The sequence below is a fragment of the Lepisma saccharinum genome, chromosome 27, assembly GCF_977018435.1.
Source record: "Lepisma saccharinum chromosome 27, izLepSacc3.1, whole genome shotgun sequence".
Lineage (NCBI taxonomy): Eukaryota > Metazoa > Arthropoda > Insecta > Zygentoma > Lepismatidae > Lepisma > Lepisma saccharinum.
Window position 1 is genome coordinate 33,147,355 of NC_139255.1, and position 20,250 is coordinate 33,167,604.

The window sequence follows — 20,250 nt, forward strand, 5'->3', positions numbered from 1 at the left end:
AGGGCTTCTGTGCAACGTCACTGGGGTATGTGCAGTCACATGCGCTGCAGCTTCACTTCCTGCACATGCACAGAAGAACGAAAAGCGATAAGTGGGGAGTTACCTCATGAGAAGGATGCGCAGTAGCTTTCTGCACATGCGCAGAAGTACGAGGGGGTATCAAAAAGTTTTGCCTGTTGAAGTATAATTTGTTTAATAATGGAAAGATTGAAACAATGAACATACATATAGTTTGCCTGTAGCGTCCTCTACTCAGAGTTACCCTTCCACACAGTTGCAATCACGTTCGAATGGATTTGAGCGAGCGTTTTATCCAGCCCTCGAAACCAGTTTGGAAACATTCCACAGAACACTCCCTGCCTCACTGTTTCAAAGCTGTTTTAACCCCTGTAGGTCCTCGAATCTCATTCCAAGCATTTTTTTTAATTTCCTTGTCGTTAATTGAAAAATTCGTACGCAGTACGAAATTATAATGTTAGGCATGTCAAAACATGATCAAAGTCAATTCACGTATGCTCAAAGTGCTTCCCACTTGCTCTTGGAAGATCCTGGGGAAAATAATGTTCAGATGAGTTCAAGAGATCTTGGAAACCAGTAGCTCTGCAATTACTTTTACAATTAATCGTATAATCCGGAAGAATTGGAATTCCCGACAGTGTTACTTTCCATGTGTTTTCGTGATCGAGAAAAGGTTGGTGACCAATCTATCTACATATACGAGGTGTGTGTGTGTGTGTGGGTGTGTACATTTGTTTGTTCCGGCATAACTCTCGAACGTCTGGAGCAATTTCAACCAAACTTGGTGCACGTATCACTTGCAACCTGGAAATAAATACTGTCGTGGAAAGACACCCCTGGCACCCCTAGGGGTGGGGGTGGGAAGGGGTGACATGTAAAAATAATCAAGAACCACCGATATTAAATTTCGCACAAACAGACATCCGTGACTCTATGCAATCCGCAAAACGATAGTGTTTCTCGGGTTTTATAACAGTCAGGCTGTGTTGCGAATGGAATCCATAGTTTTCGTGAAACTCCCAATGCGGTTCATCTCCAAGTTCATCACCTATCGGCATGGGGGGGGGGGATGAGAGGGAGTGAAAAATAAAATGCCACAAATGACCTAGATTAGTGTCGAATCCATAGTTTTCGGAGTCGCTAAGCTAATTGGTGACATTCACGATCACATTTAAAATTAGTTACATTTTACACTATAGTTAGAATTCATTATTTTCCTGTCATACAAGATTGGGATAAATAAATACCCGGGCAACGCAGGGTAATCAGCTAGTTACTTATAAAAATTAGTACTATTCAAGAAGTTCGTAAGCTTCTATGGGAATACTTAGTAGGAAAACTAGCATAGTTATTATGCGTTTGCAGGTTTAAATATTGTATCATATAGGTATATTGTATCATCTTCAATGCATCTAGGGTGCATTGTGGTTAATGCTTGTGTTTCTTCCGTGTCTCTTGTGCGTTTCTGCGGGATCTATACCAAAGAAAATTGTTCAAATGAAGTAATGATTGATTGATTTGATTTATTTTACTTCGCTTTTATACCACTTTTGGCTAATCGCGAAGATTAGGGGGTGAGTGGATACCCGGTGGAGGCACGTTGCGCAGTGGTTCGGATTTCACTTTAAACTGTAGGTCCAGTCCCTATTAGCCTATCTGTGCTAAGTGGACTTAAAACAAAGATTCTTAATGGTCTGTGAATTTTAAATAAATTCAATTCCGGTACAGGAGAGAAAATCAGCAAGCGTAAATAGGTTCTGGATCGTAAAGAATGTTTTTATCTGTAAAGTATTTCCATTCGGTCCAGGGATTTTTATTTCGGATGATTTTAAATACAGTCCAGGAACATTTTTGCCGGATGAATTTAAATACGGTCCATAAAAAATTTATCAGAATCAATTATAACCTGGTCCAAGTTCCGTATTGAAATGGAATAATACGCAACTTGAACCGAATTTAAATTGTGCGAGAAAAATTGTTCCAATCCTGTTGCGGAACCCAACAGACGCCATTACAATTTATGGGATCCTGGATCTTTAGCAACCCTGCTTAAAACATCAACTCGAACTCAAAGCCAGGGACGACGGGTTCGAATCTCGGCCTGGGCATGGGGGGGTTCATTGTGAGTGTTCCTTCACCAATTCCATCATATCATCAATCATCATCTTCGCGATTAGCAAAAAGTGACAGAAAAGCGAAGTAAAATTGAACCAAATAAATCAATCCAAATTTGGAAATAGAAGATAATCCAACATTCTCTTATCCTGGGTTCGCCGGCCCCAGTGGCGGAGTGGTTAGCGCATCGCGCAACGACGCCAGAGGTCTCGGGTTCGAATCCCGGCCTGGGCATGGATGTTTGTCAGTGTCCATTCATAAATTTCATCATATCATCACTCATCTCCATCTACGCAAATTAGATAAAAATGGCACAAAAGCGAAGTAAAATAAATACAAAATAACAAAAACCAAAATATGTTTGCTAAATATTTTGAAATGTTCTCTTGTCTAATACTGTGGTTTTGGATACTTTGTAACATGTAACCTTGTAACATGTAGCATGTAATACTGCTGTATTAAGGCTGAAGAGCTGTTCTCGGCAGTTTAAAAACACTTTTAAATAAATAAAGGAAAACAACAATGTTATCCTGGGTTCGAACAGGAGGTCCCTGGAGTAGAAATTTGATAGTCGAGCAGCTCCCCTTCAACTCTTCAGCTGAACAAACTCTATCTTCGCATCGCGTTGTGCGTGACCGTTCCACGCACAATGGACGCACTTTAGCAGAGGAAAGGAGCATTTCAATAAACCTGCCACCGCACCAGAGGCGAAAAAGAACGGGGGAGAGACTTCCAAAACCCCTGGAAGCTCAGATGATTTAATCAGAGACTCTCTTCGCTGAATCTAATTTCCTCGGACAGCGTAGCATCCCGTCCATAGCCATAACAGAGGCCTGCAATGCGGGTGGAATATGCTTAACCGCCGCCAACAGGATCAGGTGGAAATAGAACGGATAGGGTGGTTTTACAAGAATGTATTGCCTTCAACTAACACCAACACCGGAACCACCCAGGAAGCCAAACAAAGGGCGCACGGGCGCTTGTAGATAATTTTCTAAGGTGTCTGAAGTGAGATGGACACACACACATACTGTGTGGCTGCCTCCCTGAAAAGCTCTTTCACAGTCCCCGCACAAGACTCTCCCTTCAATAACAGTCTCTTTTCTTTAGACTTCTCCGCTTATTATATAATAACCTGCCTCCAAATTGTCGTGTATGTACGCAGTGGTGCACACACGTACTGTAGATTCATCATAGAACAAATATCATCACGAGGAATCATGATAACAACGATTTAATACCCAACTTACAGACCAATTTTCAAGATGTCTGAACTACATTTTCATACATAAATAACAATTGTAACAATTCAATTACAGTAAAACCTCGTTAATTCTGACTAATGGGGGGATAAGTTGACCGGTTTAACGAAAGTCCGGATTAACTGAAATAACCTAAAAGAACAGTAGAAAGTGCATTAAAGCTCTGTTTATAGCAACAAAACACGTTTATTGTGTTGTATTTAAAGGGCATAGGCCTAAATACACTATACAGTACAGTACAAAGTCTGCGGGAAACAGAATTTCATCAGTCGTTGACTGCCTTTTCTTTGGGAAGTTCTCTTGTTGACTTCTAGCCACATTTAAAACCTTGCATTCTGGGATTAAGCGAAGTCCGGCTTATCGGTGTCCGGATTAATAAGGTTTTACTGTATTATCCAAACTTAACACAAATATTGACACTTTTTTGCCAGAATAGTCTGACAATCGTTGAGAATAATACATGTATAATGTATATTTTTTTCTGTGTCATCTTGTATTGTGTTTTTCGTTGTTCTTGTTTTCCTGATACAGTTTCAATACTGTATCTGAAACTTTAAGCAAAAAATACATAAATTTAAGCAATAAAGTGTTTGCTTGACTTAATTTTGTTATTTAGCTAATCGCGACGATGAAGGTGAGTGATGAAGTGATGAAATTCATGACTGCAAATAACACCCAATGATCCGGCCGGGTTTCGAACCAGGCTAACCACTCCGCCACGAAGGCCGATCTATTAACAACCTATTCTTATGTAATACTTCTTCTCGTGTGAGCAATTCTTATGTTTTACGTTCAATTAAATAAATTATGATTTTATAAAAAAATATTTTTATTGGTCAATGTATGATAATCCCGTACACACATAAAACGGTGCCATGTTCTTTGAAAATACAATAAAAACGGCATATCAAGGAACCTCTATAAGAAGGAAACCTGTAAATACGGGAAAAAAGTTCCCAGAACGGACCGATTTTATACCTGAAAATGACCTGCTTAAGGCGGAAACCTCCTTAACGCGGAAACTGAACACCATTTAAGACCAACGAGATGTTTTTATTCTCAGTAAGACGGTAATTTCTTCCTTATTTTTTTCGCTCGCAAGAAAACAATGCAATACTGTAAGTGGAACACGGCTCTGTTGCCACTCACATTGTCGATATGAAAGAATGCGCTACAATACTCATAGCTGTTACGATTCCGTTTCTTTCTTTCATCTCTTACCCTCTTTCTCCACCTTTCTTTCTCTATTTCTCCTCTGTTCTTTCGTCATATTTCCATTTTTCTTGTTATCTCTCTTTGTTTCTTTCTTTTTTCTTCACTTTTATCTCAATCTTTCTTCACCTCTCTTATTCCATCTTTCAATCTTTCTCTTTCCCTCTATGCGCTACGACGCCAGGGGTCCCGGGTTCGAAAAGATACATAAGTACGTACTGTACGTTCTTACAATACTGTAAAAAGTGTATCAACATGTTGTGTAGTTACATAATTGTAATCTCTGCTATTCTTATTGTGATTGTATCACATTTTTATTCATGTACGTACATGCATTAGTACTCTACATTATAAGTAATGCGAAATGTAAATCTGTCTTTCCATTATTTCCTGCAGCGCTCTATACTGTATTTAAAGTCAACCCTGTATAAAAAGGAAAACTGTTAAGACGGAAAATTTTGCTCGGAACCATCATGTTCCGGGATAGACAGGTTTTACTGTATGCGAAAACTACGGCAATAGTTTATTGAAAACGGGTCAACTAAAATTGTTCTTATCATCGATGGTCTACTTTAATTAGTTTTCTGCCACTTTTGGCTAATTGCGAAAATAAGGATGAATGATGAAAAGATGAAATGAATGAAGACAAAATCACAAACACTCATGAACAGCACACAACACAAATCATATAGAGCATTATACTGACTTTGAGTCCAGAGTCATGTTGGCATGCAAGACTAGTTTCCGGGGTGTAGTACATGAAGTCAGGTTGAGTTTTAAGTGCCTTCAGCGAAGGTCACTAATTACACTACTTTCTAGCAACGAGAGTGCTCTGATTGGAGCCTTTTGTACACCCTGAAATTGTTTCTGTCACAGAAAATCATTACATTGTTGTTGACGTTTATATTTTCTTTTATTTTAGTGGGTCATTACCGCAATGAGCGATAGGACAAAAACAGAGCATTTAAGAGATAATTAATAGGCGTTTAAATTACACATTTAGCCCAGAGTCGTTTGAAACCGCCAATTTACCTCTTGCTTTGACGCCAGTAACATACTTGCTCAGACTCGCTTTCATTCTGGTGAAGAAACAGCACTCGTTACGGCACGGCTGTTTGTAGCGACATCTCGCGTGACAGAATCTAAGTAGTCCCTGGACGCATAGCTCTTAAAAAGGTCTCAAAATTCCCGGTTATCATTAACAACGGTAAGACTAACCAAACACTTGAACAGGCAAAAAAGAAAGAAAAAACGGTTTCAGAATCCGCAAACATGTTAATAACATCGCTGTGTTTCTCCAAAGAGTGGAATAATTGGGATGGTAGACTTAACAAGCACAGGAGAAAAGAGACGATGTTGCCTTGGCGATTAACTCCTCCCTGGAGCCCTGAATAACAATGAGAAGAGTATTGGCAATAGCTTGCCGCACGGGAAGAAAGCTGCGGCAGTTATTCGCAGGAATTTCGACTCGGTCAAAGAAAGGATAGTTCGAAAGGTCCAGGGAGTTAAATGAGAGCCTAGAAAATTCACAACCTCCAAACTGGAAAAACACAGCCTCACTATTTTTAGTAATGTCCGATAATTTAACAATCCCATACAAAATTACAAACATCCATACGGTAGTGCGTAAGGGGTGACCTATCCAGAAGCTGACCTCCGCGACGGAGTGCTTATCACAGCGTGCTACGACGCCAGGGGTTCCGGGTTCGAATCCCGTCCTGGGCATGGGTGTTCTTTGTGAGTGACCCTTCCTCAATTTCATCATATCATCACTCATCCTCATCGCCACGATTAGCAAAAAGTGGCAGAAAAGCGAAGTAAAATAAACCAAATCCTTTACCTGCCCAAATACATTTTAAAAACTTTATTTTGCTTTCTCCAAATTTTCGGTATTATCGTAAAAACGAAAACTTCACGTCCCTACCCATAATACATTTACTTCATGATTCACTTGTATGTTATGATCATAAAGTTAGCTCAATTCTTGAATTGTCATCAGCTTACATAGGCGCCGACTCCATGGGGGTTGGGGAGGATCGAGCCCCCCAATGTTAACGATGTGGGAGCACAGCCCCTCAAATAGCAATGTCTAGACCATCCACTCTGGGGGGCTGAGACCACTAAACCACCAACTTTGGGTGGGGGGGGGGCGCTATGACCAGATACAGCAAAACACATGACTTATTACTATATACGAAGTATATATAATTGCGAGTATTGTTAACATTTTTACTAAAAAGAGTTTCAAAAGAAGATATGTATGAACTAGGAGAGTGGATGGGACGTTTGGGCTACAAATGACTCTTACATGACATTCAGAACGAGATCATTGATGTATTAGGGAGATCTGTTTTGCGCTCCGTGGTAGCAGATATTAAAAGTCGGGAATATTTTTCTATTATGGTTGACGAAATGTGTGACATATCCATCCGTGAACAATTAACATTTTGCATTCGAACTGTAAATGAAAATGTTAATATTTTTGAGAAATTCATGTGCTTTTCCGATATTCCGATCACTGAGGCCAAAATTTAAAAAAGGGGAGGGAGTGAGTCATTCATTAATTTATTTCAGTGAGCAGAGCCCCCCAAATAATTTTGACAAGTCGGCGCCCCTGCGAATCACTATTGTTGCACACTAAATCTCACATGTGAGGATTGTTGGCTTTAAATTCTCAGGCAAATCACCTGAACACAGTTTCTGCCACAGCAACATTGTGCAGGTGTGACGCGGTCTGAAGTCTTGGAATTGTTCATTGCTAGAAAAATGTCCGGTTATAACGTAAATATTTTTCCAGTATCGCATAGCAGAAGATTATAGCACAAAGACGCATTGTTCCATTTCTTACAGGACAAGAATCAAGAAACAAATGAATGTCTGGAGTGGTATGGCGATAAGAGAATTCAGTCTAGGGCTCTTTCGCACCGTAAATTCAAAGCACTGGATTGTTTCAATCGTAAGGTTGGAGGTGATGTGAGGAGCACCACTCTGCGGTCGAATTTACCTCATGGTTGATTACTCACTCCAGGAATCGAACGCGGTCTCCCGCGTGGCAGTCAGACGCCATAGATTGATTGTATTGCGTCGCTTATCTGCCACTTTTTGCTAACCGTGACGATGGGGATGAGTGATGGCATGATGAAATTGGTGAACGGACACTCGCAAAGAACACCCATGCCGGGATTCGAACACGGGATCCCCGGTGCCGTAGTGAGCTGTGCTAATCACGGAGGTCAACTATACCAGCTGGACCATTGCGGGATTCATAATTATATCGATAAAAAAATAAGAAGGGAAAGAGATGTAAAAGAAGGAACGAAAAGGTACTAAAGAAAAATAGAAAAATAGAGTGAGAAAAAGAAGCTAGAACTAAGATAGAGAAAGGTATAGAAATATCAGTGAGAGGGAAAAATTGAAAGAAAAGGTCAGATTGAAGAGATAAAAAAGCGGAAGAAGGAGAAAGAAGACAGAGAAAAAGAAAGAGAAAGACGAAAATGATGGATGAAGACAGAAAAAACAAGAGAAGGAGAAAGAAGACAGAGAAAAAGAAAGATAAATACATAAATAGAATGGATGAAGAGATAGAAAAACGAAAGAGAAAGGAGACAGAGAAAAACAGATAAAAAGAAAGAGAAAAACATGAAAATAATGGAGAGAGAGAAATTGTTCAAAAGAAAGGGAAAGAGAGAAAGGGAATGTGAGACGGAAATGGAAAGAAAAGAGAAAATGTAGAATGCGATAGCAAGAAGCCAGAAAGAAAGAGAGAACGATAGAAGGTTAAAGAGAGGAGATAAGAAGAGATGGAGAGAAATGAAAAATGAGAGATTATGGAAATAGTCGTGACTTCTGAAGCAGAAACCTGAAAGTGTTTCGCCCATCCTTGAGTCAACCCTGACTAAATTCTCTAGCGACCTGCCACAATGTATCTTTATTGGGTAATTTACGTTGGCCTGGTTTGGAACGTACAACTGCAAATAAAGCATCAGCAATCTTAATATTAACACGTGTTTGTTTCATGATCAAGGTCAGGGACTCGTAGGATGGGAGCGCAAACACAGCCGAGGTCCTACACGTCTTTTTTTTATTTCTTTTCGCAAACGTGGGCCGAATGTCACTCCATGAACCATTTAAAAGGCGATTCAATATTAGAGGAACAGGTGTGTCCCTCCATGCGTACTTGAACATGCTCATCCAAGGTCATATTGCCACAATCACGTAATAAATGATTCTCTCGCGGACGTAATGTCCTTTTCATGGTCTGGGGGACTCACAAGGGCTTGTGAGCTTTTAGACCGTTGGAAAAGTGTTTAGGGGGGGAGGTCACAAGTTAACATTAATAGCTTTTGTGTTCAGGTGTGCTGAGAAGTTAGTATAACAATTCTATTTATTCCACACCCCTCCACTAGTACCATCACGACTATTGCTACTAAGACTACAACTACTAATATAGAAGTGGGTAGCGGGGAAGCGACCAATCCAGCGCGATAAGAAACGCAGTAGCCTGTAGAACGAGGTGCACGTAGTACTTCCTCTCGCCGCGTCGTAACTCTCGGCGCCACCGCTGTTGTCTGGTTGGTCTACTGCGTATTCCCCACTTCCCTTGCCAGCATATAGAGCGCTTGCCGTAAGAGTAGAAAATACTTTAAACCGTAGGTCCAGTCCCGATTAGCTTGTCTGTGCATAAAGTGGACTTAATACCCAACATAACAACTACTTCTATCACCACCAATAGCACTACTACTACAATACTCCATTAGTAATACTAATCGTCGCGATTAGCCAAAAGTGGCAGAAAAGCGATAAAATAACTAAGTACAAAGAAATAGATAAAGAATAGGAATAAGTAATACTTGTAATAATTATGGATGATTTGTGAATAGAGGCAGGGAGCTGCGGTGATTAAGTCGGTAGGGCGTCTGACTGCTACGAGACTTGAGATTATTATTATTATTTTTAATTGATATGCTTTATTTTACTTCGCTTTTTGTGCCATTTTTGGATAATTTGTGAATGGGGATGAGTGATGACGTGATGAATGGACACTCACAAACAACCACGCCCAGGCTGGGATTCGAACCCGGGACCCCTGGCGTCGTAGCGCGATGTGCTAACCACTCCGGCACGGGGGCCGGCTATTATTATTATTATTATTATTATTATTATTATTATTATTATTATTATTATTATCACATATAGTTCGTCCTATTCTTGAATATGCTAATGAATTATGGTTTCTGACAGCCATCAGTCACTTTCTAAAAGTTGAATGAGTTCAAAAACTTTTCATCAAGTTATTATGCACAATGTTTAAAAACAAATACTATGACCAACATTACTCTGAATGGTTAACATATTTGAATATGTTTACCTTAGAAGAAAGAAGAAAAATGGATAGGATGAATTTTGTACAGAAGATCTTAACTTTCCAAATTGAAAGTGAATATTTTTTGAATAATATATCTTATAAAATTCCCAGATATTCCCATAGGTATATCTCAATTCTTACATGTCTAAATAAGGCCAGAGGTTTAGTATTGAACCTGTTGAAACCTATAATTTGAATTTATGATGATGTATAAGATTGTAGGATCCACTATATTATTTTATAATTATGTATTTAATGCTGTAATTTTGTATAACCAATTTTTACCTGGTCGTAAAATCGTGCTCATCACTTAAATAATAATAATAATTATTATTATATTATTGCATCCAAAGTAAATATATAAAGACAAGATCTATCACGTCTGTCATTTCATGAAATTAGGTACTCAATTACACGTGGAAGCGCGCCCCGGCGCCCACCCAGCGTCGAATAACATGGGTAAATGGGGGAAATCCTGGGGGGGTAAAGGCGGTCAGGGGCGTGATGCTGATCACATCACCCTCACTCACGACCGGATCAAGAAAGTGTGGGGCGTTACCCCCACACCCCCTATACGCGTTCATGGCGTGGTGCTATGCACAGGGGAACACTTTACCTTTTTACCTTTTTTTTATTACAACTTTAACTTATAGCACTGACCGATAAGTATTTTTTTTTCTAAATTTTCGGACCAACCACCGACAAGAGTAAAATTTAGTTCAAGATGTTTCTCCTTCCTCTTTACCTATTGTTTACAAGGTGTAACAAAGAATGTACTTTTATGTCGCAGCAGAAACTGAGTTCCGACAACAAACAGAGTTCCGAAGCGTTCCGGCTCACTGGTCATACTGTAATCAAGAATTTTGCTTATTAAATTTTAGTACTTGGCAACTTTTCTGGGGGAGCTTGACCCCCAGAACCCTCCCTTTAAATACGACGTGCATACAAAAATTCCAACAACAATTGCATACATATAGTAATTGAAAACATTCGTGCCTCCAATGCGCTTCCATGTAAAAAGACTGGCGAAGGAAGGCAAGTGCTTCCGTGATGATGTCACAGAATTCTCGACCGCGGGGGTTGTTAAAAAGCCCAGTTATGGCGGTGGGACCTTCTCAGGCAGGGAGAAAGACTGATTCTACGGACCTTGACAAGGAAGAATACGTTAGATCTGCGTTTAGGAGCGTAATAATAATCTGTCTTACGTCATCCGCAACGCCACTTAGCACTCCTTCCTCCTTAAAGGAAGACATATCTGAAATGAAATTTAATTAGTCTGTTATCTTAAAGAGCCTCTTTTGTTTTTGTCTCAAAATTTGTCTCAATTTCTAATAATCACATGCACTTGTATAAACCATGATTGTTTTCCACATGACCCTTCTTCCGGTCGTCGATGCCTGCACTGCAAGTATCTTTATCTTGCCGTTTCCACACCCATCAAAGTTTCCGCCACAGAGAAATCCATTCATCCAGCTTGGTTAAAGAATGAAGCCGTTCCTGCTGCAGCTGTCACGATTCTGAGACTCTGTGAATGGCTGTGCAGAAGCGTCTAAAATTTTATTGCCCGTTGAAGAATCCCATTGTGTTCGGAATCCAATCGTCCCTTCAATGGCTCCACTCATTGGAAGCGACAGATCAAGGATCAAAGAGGCTACAGAGAGACCATAGTCAAAATCAGCTTTCCATATTATTGACAATGTAACGTCGCTTATCCTTGTTCCGTAGAAACTAATATAAAGATTTTGCCAGTTAAGTCACTATGCTCAAAACAATATAAAGATTGGATCATTAAAAAGAAATGGTGAATGAAATGTTGATCATTTGAAGACAACGAAGAGTAGATGCTGGTGAAAAATGACTGGAGGTTGACTGTGGGAGAAGCCTAAGACACCAAAGGGTTGAGAGTTGAAGGGAAGGTGAGAACTGAACAGCGAGAGACTGTGATAGAAAGAGAGGACAGAATATACAAAAAGAAAGAACGAAAGTGAGAGAAAGAGTAGAGAGAGAACTAAAGACTGACAGAAAAGTCAGAGAAAGAATACACAAAGAGAACTAAAGGCTAAGATATAGTGAAAGACAAAGGAAGAAATGGGAGTGAGGCAACAAATAAGTGAAGTTCGAGAAAGAGAGAGGGGGAAGAGGACTAGAGAAGAGAGAGAGAAGTAAAGACTGGTAGACTGAGGCAGAATAGAGGGCACACAGAACGAGCAAAAGTGAGAAAAGAAAGAAAGACGAAAGAAGAAGAGGAGGAGATGGAGACACAAGAGAACTGAAGAATAAGATAAAGATAAAAATGTGTCTAACAACCGAGAATGAGGGAAACATATAATTGAAGAGAGAGAAAGATATAGACTGAAAGACGAGTGAAAGATAGAGAATAGGGGATACAACAAACAGATGAGGAAACAATAAGAAAAAACAGCCAAGAGAATAAAGTAAAGACATTAAAACACAGAAGAGATGAATTAACAGCAAGGAAAAGCAGGCAAGGGAGGAGAATGAAAAAGGAAACAAAAATAGATGGAGAAACAATAAGAGAAAGTAGGCAAGAGAGGAGAATGGAAGGAAATGAAAACAAATATGAATGGAAATAAAGGAAAGCAAAGATGAGATGGGGAAACGATAAGAAAAAGCAGGTAAGAGAGAATAATGAAAATACAGAAAAACAAACTACAGATGGAGAAACAATAAGAAAAGCAGGTAAGAGAGAATAATGGGAGAAAAGGAAAACAAAGAAGAGATGAAGAAACCTTAAGAAAAACCAGCAAGAAAGAACAAAAAAAACGGAAGAGTCGTAAAGATTTCGTGAGGCTTAAGGCTAGACTGAACCTTTGGCAGCCGAATGGGCGAATGTTTTAAAATTGTTCTCTCCATTTGAAAAACCTTTTGGATATTTCAAAATATGAAAAATTACGTACGCTTAGAATTCCTTCTAGAGCATTGACGTGAATTTTCGTGTAGTTTTCTTTCATTGTTGTCTAGATATTATCAATAGTTTAATAGACTTACGTAATCGCGAAACTTTTGATAATATCTAGATAACAACAAACCCTACGAGACGCACCCATAAAAACTGCAAAAACGTGGATTTCCATCCGGTATGTATTCTGTGCACGTAATCAAGTAACAACCGACGAGATGCTTTACGAAGGGAAGGGCGAGGAGAACTTTTCAATTTAAAATTAATTGTAAACAAACATCGAGGAAATTACACAATTAACGCAGGTAGCGTTAATTGACAGTTGACTCGCCGCTTGTATGCACAGCACAACTTGACTCTTCACATCGTTAAATCCGATGTCACGTTTAGGTACGCCCTATGTTCACATGCCTAATCAAATCAGCAATTCTGGCATACAGCAGAGCTGGGAAATATTATACAGGGTGTCCCCAAGAAATACCGACAAACTTTCACACTGTGTAGAGGACATCAAGGCGAACAACTTTTCTCAATAACATTTTGCTCGTTTACGTCTCGTTTCGACGCTACGAACCGTCGGAAAAACTACATTTTCTATCCTGTATGAATGCAGCAATGTGCCACAAATTCGCGGTTGTCATGTCAGTGGCGGTTGTCTGTCCCAATACCAGTCTCGTCTCACCCAGGTACCATCCTTTCCGACAGGAAATATGTACAGTCATCCGCAAAAAAATGTCGTTATGTGCGTTAACTTTGCGGCGATATCCGAGGTATCTGAAGACATGGTAGTTAATTTAGCTCATTGCCGTAGAGTTATGCAACACGCCATGGAAGGAGCTTGGTGTCTCGTTTTTATTGCGGATGACTGTACATACATTCACATTTCTGTACGTATGTGCATATAAATGTTTAAACAGAAAGTAAAGCGAATAAAAATTGCATATTTCAGACAGCAGCGCAAAATTGGCAAGGTTGGTGTTTTAAATAAGCTGTATGTACAGTCAACGGCAAAGATAATGATAAGCAAATTGTCCACCGTTATTTTCATTACTTTTTTTATTCTGCTAATTCAATTCATTGTCATCACATTGTGTAATACAGACCGAATGAAAACGGTGGTGGACAATTCGCCTACTGTTTCTTTCGCCGTTGGGTGTACGTACAGGAACTAACCGAGTACAATTGACACAGATATTTAAGGCTGGTCTAACCCCTAACTGTTATACAACCAGCGTTACTTTCCCTTCCGAAAGACCTACCAAATATCACGTATTGGAATACACACCAAGTGACCCGTGGAACGGAGTTGCAGAAAAGTAGCATATTGACGTCATATTATATCATAAGAAACATTTTTAAACAAGGGGGAAGATAAGTGATTGAAGAGAAAAGAAGACATATAGAGAGAGAAAAAAAGAAGAGAAGCGAATAAGCAAGGGCAAGAGAAATAAGCAAGCGAGAGAGAGATAGAGAAAAAAAAAAGTAGACCTTGGATTTTTAGGTTCGTAATATAGGCTCTTAAAATCCTAAAATAGGTTTGAAAAATCCTTGAAATAGTTCAAAATTCCTGAAAAATGCTGATTAGGTAGTCACCGGCAATGAAAATGGGACACATATATCCTGAAATACGCACTATCTTGCATAACGTTATGTGTGTTGCCTAACTCTACGGCGATGTCAGAACTTACCATTGGAAATTTGCTATCAAAATCCACTCTTCGCCGTATAGTTAGGCAACAATCGTCTTTGATGTTATCCACAGTCAAACTCCGCAATTTTGTCTGTGAGGATCATCTTATATGCTGAAAATAATCTTTCAACAAAAACATAGTCAGTGGTGGAAACTTCAATGCTGAAATGTTAGTTTGCAAGGCGTGAATCCCACAAAGCACCCAAGTGACGCGAAAGTGAGCAAGACCACACAGATCAGACCACTTTGAATTGCACAGGTAACAGTGGCACCAGACATTTTGCTTTGTTTAGAGCTTTCAAAAATCACCATGGACTTGGAGGAAGGGAAATCGGCAGAGTACGTTTCAAACACGTTCGTCATTGAATTTATTTGTGACAAAACAAAGCAAATACCTCTATGTGACAAAAAAATCCTGTAAAACCTTTAAAAATATATAAAAACCTAAATACAAGTAAATAGACGGATAAATAGGTGCTAAGGCACTTCATCAGTTATTGCGTCTTTTAACAAACGCTGACATAACTTATTATTTCTTACATACCTGTAAAGTAAAAAATAGGTTAAAAACCGAAATACGAGGTTTAGAAATAAGGCAGCAAGATAGAGAAACCAAGAGAGGGGGGGGGGAGAACTACGGGAAAGAGACTGAGAGAAAGAAGAAGTACACAGATGGGCCAAATAGAGGAGGAAAAAACGGAGGCAGAAATCTGGAGGGAAAACATATATTAGGAAATGATGGAGCAGAGATGAAGTAAACACGAACAAATGCTAAAGTCGAGAAGAGAAAATCAAAATAAGATGGGTGAAAAGAGATAAATGACGAGGGGATAAATGAATAAGCAAGTTTCCCTTGGCCCTCCCTACGACGCACGGACCTTCCGATAAAGAAACTATTTGCCCAATACAATCGTAAAGCGCCCCTGAAGGATCTAGTTTCCATTCGCTTCCTTGGGATAGACGTTCCTTTGCGAGTGTCCCTTCATGAAGATCAGGATGTATGATCATGTTTTCTCGTAGGATAAGAAGAGATGCAAAAAATGATATATCGCGGTCGTAAAATGAACAAAAAGCATGACACACATCAATGTTTTTATTATTTTTATTCGTCGCTTTTCTTCCAAGTGTCACTATCGCGACGATGAGGATGAGATGAAATTGACGAAAGAAAAGTCACATGCTCAGGTCGGGACTCGAACCCGGCAACTTCGGTGCGGAGATCGAAAGCCAGAAAGCAGGCTCAGGTTTTAATTACGAAATAACTGCTGAGATGGTACCTTTAAACAAGTTCTCCCTCGACTCGCGATCTCTCTGCCGTAGAGTCACAGTTCGATTCCATTCAAGTCACGCGCTGTTCCATTGTCTTAGTGTTTTCTTGTATATAATCTAATCATCGTTCATTTCCATCGTCGCGACTAACCATATGAGATAGATATTTCACAGTATATAACACAATTAGAAGAGAAGAGGCCTCCCCGATGGCGCAGTGGTAGCGTCGTAGCCTTGTAATCAAGGGGTCAAGGGTTCGATACCCGGCGGAGGCACAAGTGGATCGGATCCCACGTTAAACTGTAGGTCCAGTCCCGATTAGCCTAACTGTGCATAAAGTGGACTTAAAACAGCAAATCAATCAATCAATCAATTAGAAGAGAAATAGATGTAAAATATATTTGAATTACTGTCGGCGACGAGGTGGTTAGGACAGCGCGCTACGACCAAAGTAGTCCCGGGTTCGAATCCTAAACTTGACATGGGCGTTCTTTGTCTTTGTGAGTGTACCTTCATTATTGTCATCATATCATCAATCATCCTCACCCTTGCGATTAGCCAAATGTCAACTTCTATTCCACATAGTACACCCGGATTGCATTCCTGCATGCTAACGAGGCTCTGGCGTCCGGACTCACAACCAGCGAGCGCTTGTATTTGCGTTGTCCTTTCGACGATTTCATCTTTTATCGCTTTCCTCCATCCCCATCTTCGCGAATAGCCAAAAGTTGCAGAACGTTAAAGGTAAAGTTTCCCGTGCCCTTTGCACCATGCCATGAGGCATATATAAGGAAATGTGACGGCAGAGCCCTAAACATTCTTTCGATCTCGGCAATTTTAGAGGTTATGTGATCAGCACAACGCTCCGGGCACCCTTAACCCCCAGAACCAATCTAGTTGAGCCTGGGCATGGGCGGAGTTTGAGCTCTTGCTTTGGAGGGGCCAGACTCTGGGAGAAGCCCCTAGTCCAGAGGCATTCCCCTGGAAATTTTTTTAAAAAAACAACTTAAAAACACTGAGTTTTAGGCCTTTTAGATTTGAAAATGTCAAATTTCCTCGCTTAAGTAAACAAATATTAATTAGTATATTGGTTGTCAGTTTTAAAAGAAGCAAAACTGTGAGATTATTGCATTTTGCATTTCATTATTTTTTAATTGACACAATACTCGTATTACTTTAAAAAAAGTTACGGTACAAAAGTAAGCTTCAGAAATTTTAGAAAAAATAAACTGAAAAGTTCTTTTGATGCCCCAGCAGTAACTGTTGACTCAACACAAAGTCATTTTATGTTTTTCTTTCTTGAAACTGTACACATCAATCAAATCGTCTAAGAATCGCTATTGCGGCGCAATTACCGCACATGCCATCATGCCAAACGTCAAGATTTGCGGTATGGCTTCATAACAAAAATGTAGTAACTGAACTTAATCATGTGTTATTTTTTTTAGTATTTTTTAAGTTGAAGGAGCCAGGCCTTAGATCACTCACCCCGGGAATCGAACCCGGGTCTCACGAGTAGCAGTCAGACGCTATACAAACTAGACTACCGCGGCTCCTAAAAGTGACAGAAAAGCGAAGTAAAAATCAATCAATCAATGAAACCCACTTTAACCTGTAGGTTCAGTTCGATACACCCGGAACTGAAAACGTATCAACTGATATAGAAATGAATGATTCCAAATAATAATAATAATAATAATAATAATAATAATAATAATAATAATAATAAATACGCATAGAAATGCATAAAATAATGCTTTGTTTTCTGCTGATGTGCCGGTTTGATGTTCTGAGCAATAGAACAGAATTGCACATTTACCTGTCAATTAATACAATGCGTAGTTATTTCTGTGTGTTTTGCCACACTGTTTATTTGTAATATAGGAAAGGGGATGCATGCCAAGCGTTTTAACACATTACCAGAACGTGTTGCACAATTTGCATTGTTTCGATCACCCAACTGTCAAGGGAGAGGGGGAGATAGGTGAGAAGGGTACTTGAAAAATGTTTGTGTTTTCAGTAAGGCGTGGTAGTCAGGTATGGATATGAACACTTACCACTTGCAGTCGATCGTCAGATGTTAAAAATCTCGTCTTTCGTCTTCCGGTCCTTGCTTCAACGCATGATCCGCAGAGGTAGAACGCACGCCACAAGATACCAGTAGCCACTGTGGCCATTCGCCACCTGCAGCTCCTACTTCTGCCACTGTGCTGTGCGCGCTTGTCCACCAGAGCAGTGTTGCCAACTGGCACGATTGAGAAACCACTAAAAGCTGACCGAAGTTTTTTTCCCTGGTTATTCTCAGCGGAGGGTTATCATCCAGAATGCCACCCCCAACAAACAAGACTAAATGATTTCTGTATGATATTAAGGGGTATATTCAATGTGTGTCTCTCCCCTTCTCTGCCTCCACATACATTTTTTTTCTGGAGCTGTCACTGGCAGTGGCGGCGATTAAGAGTGGACGTTGCCCCCCCTCCCACACTAGTAAACTGTCCTTGCCCCCCCCCAAGTTTTTGCACATTGCCCCCCCCCCCCCCCCAGTTTTGGAACCCAATTGCGGTCACTGGTCACTGTGTTTATGCGGGACTTTAGTTTTGGGGGCGTGTAATTTCGCTTCAAAGAGGGTGCTAGGCTAATTTCTAGGGCTGAGCCGAAACCACTTTGAATAGATAACGATGCTTGAAAATTTAAATACAGTAAACTCCCCCCCCCCCAACTTACGTAATACGCGACTGCAATGGGTGTCAGTTTATATCCGAGTAAATACTGCTGCATGATGTTTCATTTATACGATAATACTGTGTAAATAATATACATATATATACACATGCATATAATAATAACAAATATTGCAGTTTCTTACGAAGTTACACTTAAGCAATTTACAAATTCGACTTTCGTAAAATTCAAATTACGTAAAGGTTTACGGAACGCATTACTTACGTAACTCGGAGGGTTAATGTAATTAAAAGTTGTTCAAAATATTGAGTAATATTACCAATTCAATTTACCAAGATTTTTGCTTTAAAACCCCTTAAGCGGGGAGCCCGAGTTGTGCTCGGGCATTTGAATTTGGCGGCTTTTTATGCATTTTAGATCCAGTCAATGTTCCCGTAGCGGGGAATTATTATCTTTAAATGGATATACAGTAGTACATACATTTCGTTTTGTACAGTTTTGTACAGTTTGCTTGAATGTCTGTGTGTTCATTCACCTTTCTCTCATTTACAAGACATGTAATGTTATAATGTTATAACGTTGTCCAAAGCCATGTGCCCTCTTGTACAGGGGCGGACTGGGGGCTCGCTGAACTGGATTCTAAGATTCAACATACGATTTACTTTAAATTATGTGTGCAGTAGTTTCAATTCAAATTTATGTTTAAGTTACACACTCTCTCTCTCTCTCTCTCTCTCTCTCTCTCTCTCTCTATCGCTCTCTATCTCTCTCTCTCTCTCTCTCTCTCACTATCTCTCTCTTTCTTTCTCTCTCTCTCTTTCTCTCTCTCTCTCCTTGACAATGTAGTGAGACAGCTTACTTTAAATTATGTGTGCAGTAGTTTCAATTCCCATTTAGGTTTAAGTTACTCTCTCTCTCTCTCTCTCTATCTCTCTCTATCTCTCTTTCTCTCTCTCTCCCTCTATCTCTCTCTCAAAAACAACTGCGCATCGGATTCCGCATAGTGTACACAACAATACCCGAGAACAAATCGTGTTACCGATCTGAAGTTGGAATAAACTTTCCTGCCCGAACCTAACTCGGGCAACCCGATTAACGTTACACATTGCAACCCCGAACACAGCTCAGGTAACCCGCTTCTAACTCAATTTATAAAATCGAAACACCCACTTAAGGGCTTAAAATATTCAAAAATTACCTGATAATATAAAATTACACGTTATGTTATCACAAAATTCAGTTTTTCACACAAAACTGGTACAAAATAGAAACTTCGAATTTTGCATAACATTCCGCGAAAGTGTTGCATTTTAGCGGAGCCCGCGAAAGACTAAAATGCCAGAAAAGTATCGGCTGATGTCGATTAATAAATTTCAACCGATATTTCCGATACCGATATTACTGATATCGGCTCAGACCTACTAATTTCACGTTAAAATGGCCATACATTGGATCTTTTTAAACAATTTCAGGGAGTGCTGGCAAAATTTCGGGGAGGTGTAAAAATCCCTGATCCTCAGTCACGTTATGCAATTGCATGGATGGTGCCTTCGACGAAGGACGCTTTCGCTCACGTGCTTGTCTTCCACTCACCCCTGTCGAGCTTAATTTGATACAATGAGTCTACAACTTTTAGCATGGTGCTAATGTTCGAAGGGGTCTTTAACAAATCAGATGTGGCTCCTTATTGAATCGAATTCGTGACCCTTTTAATTGA

General features: G+C 39.8%; 1 protein-coding gene across 1 annotated transcript in view; it reads right to left on the minus strand.

Annotated features, from left to right (window-relative positions):
* Window positions 1–18,025, minus strand: part of LOC145980337 (putative peptidase C1-like protein F26E4.3) — a 316,609-nt gene extending 298,584 nt beyond the window's left edge. The window contains exon 1 of the mRNA XM_083113379.1: window positions 17,909–18,025. The gene's annotated coding sequence lies outside the window, so the exon portion shown is untranslated. The remainder of the gene's footprint in view (window positions 1–17,908) is intronic.
* Window positions 18,026–20,250: the final 2,225 nt, after the last annotated feature.